Genomic DNA, 2155 nt, shown 5'->3' with positions numbered 1-2155 from the left:
CATTCATTGACAATAATAAAGTATTTACAAGCAAGGAGCGGAGATCCACAGTAAAATAAGATTGTGTCAGTGTAGACTGTGGTAAGGCATTTTTAAAGGCTTCTGGCTTTCTAGGATTCTGAGAGGCAGTGTTTTCTACAAGAAAATGAAAAGTTAAATATTGTCAAAGATATAAGGGGAAAAAAACCACCTTGCCATCTGTACTTTTTGAGCTATACAATATAAAGAGAAGAGCATACACCAAGTAACAGAAAGATAGATATGTAGCCAAAAAAACAACAACCCATGATTATATACATCAGGCTACAGTTTCACAATACAAAACCTAAACACGTCTAATACTTCAAATTAATACATAAGTTTAATATATAGATATTGTTTCCTCTTTATTTAGCATATAATTTATTTGATTATCAAATGTGTATAAAAATCTACTTTGTAGAAATATTCCAACACTGAAGAAGTGCTAGGTAAAACACATGGAACAAAGGTTAAATAAGAATGGCATTTGTATTCACTGCTATATTTTTTATCCTTCTTGCTTGAATTTGGCAGTACCTTTAAGTTATACACAGCCCGATCTATCATGGTATTTACTTAAGTTACACAAAATAATATTCCTGTTTGTATAGACATTCTCTGACAAAAGCTACTCGCTGCCCTCTCCAACATTTTGTTCTTCTACAGTGATTGACAGAGTTAGATTTCCATTTCGATAATATGTAAGTCAGCTACAGGCTCAAAAAAGGCCACAGGTTACCTGCCCATCTACCAACCCTCATTTTTATTTGAGGAGGATGCCGGTCTGTGCCACTAATTAGTGGAATTTTCCAAAAAAGAAAAGAAAAAAAATCCTTCATCGCACCATTTAACAGTTCAATACAAGAACAATAAAACAAACAAACAATAATAATAATAAAAAAATACTCTGAGCAGCATACACATTGTGTGTTTATCTACTGATTTGTTAAAACATAATTTTCACCTTTAATTTATTGGTGAGATTTTCTAGACAACCAAACTAACGAAAGAATAAAAGTATAGCTTACACCTGTGTTTATACTGTAGATCTGTGCAAAATGTAGATTTTCAGCTGTAATTTCAATCTTTCTAAAAAGCCCTCTCTCGTTTCTTGTAATATAGTGTTGTTACACCATCAGCGTACGTAGAAATCCAGTTTTGTGTGTTTAGTAGAGGGCACTTTCGTTATAGGAGTTAGGATAGGTAGGGCAGGGTCTGTTCCAGGGTCCATTGTAATCTGCATTGGGGAGACTCAACGTGCTGCTGCTCTTCTGCTTGTTCTTGAGACCCCAGCTGAGGAATGACGGTTTTTTTGCTACCTTGCGAGACTTCGGGTTCTTATCATCCTCATCATGTGCCAGGCAGATCATAGAGTAGGTCTTCGGCAGACCGCCGTATGTAGCACTCTTGGTGGGCTGCAGAAATAGAAAGAGAGGAGAGGTGATTAAACTCTTAGCAATACTTGATCTGAATTGCAAACTTTGAATACTCAAATTAAATACTCACTAAGCTTTGACATTTAAATTTAGTCATAAGTAAAACAATGCAATGCAATGCAAGTACCAAAAATAAAAGTATCGGTATCTGGCGAGTACTGGAAAAAAGTGGTATCGGTGCTTCCCTACAAAAAATCTTACAGTAGTGTCTATTCGTAACTATTTTGTTAATTTTAGTTTATCTAAATGAACCTAATTACAACATATTAAATAGAATTCCTCATCCAATCAGAGAATGGCAGGTAAATAAACCTTTTAGCTTGCCACCCTAGTTGTCCTTGGCTATAAATCCGACCCTGTTCATTATCCAAACATTTGGATTACTGGCACGCTGACTTCACGCAGTATATGGCTTTGCTCATATGGTGCACAAAGTTTATTTAATAATATCATGAAAAGCGCCGCCATCTGAGGTGATGTTAAGCTTGAATAGTTTAAGGCAGTAGTTCTCCACCACAGGGCCATGCCAGACTTCCACGGGGGCAGATAAGTCTTAAAACAATGTAAATTTTGTTAACAATCTTAGATAAAATATTTTTTAGTTTATTTATTACAACAGAAGTACCAGATGTATATCAGAATAGATAGGAGGGGCTTCGAACATTGTCTCGAACAAAGGGGGGGGGGGGGGGGGGGGA

Source organism: Sinocyclocheilus grahami, unplaced genomic scaffold (genome assembly GCF_001515645.1).
Source record: "Sinocyclocheilus grahami isolate Dianchi unplaced genomic scaffold, SAMN03320097.WGS_v1.1 scaffold508.1, whole genome shotgun sequence".
Lineage (NCBI taxonomy): Eukaryota > Metazoa > Chordata > Actinopteri > Cypriniformes > Cyprinidae > Sinocyclocheilus > Sinocyclocheilus grahami.
Note: the sequence above shows the minus strand (reverse complement) of the source record.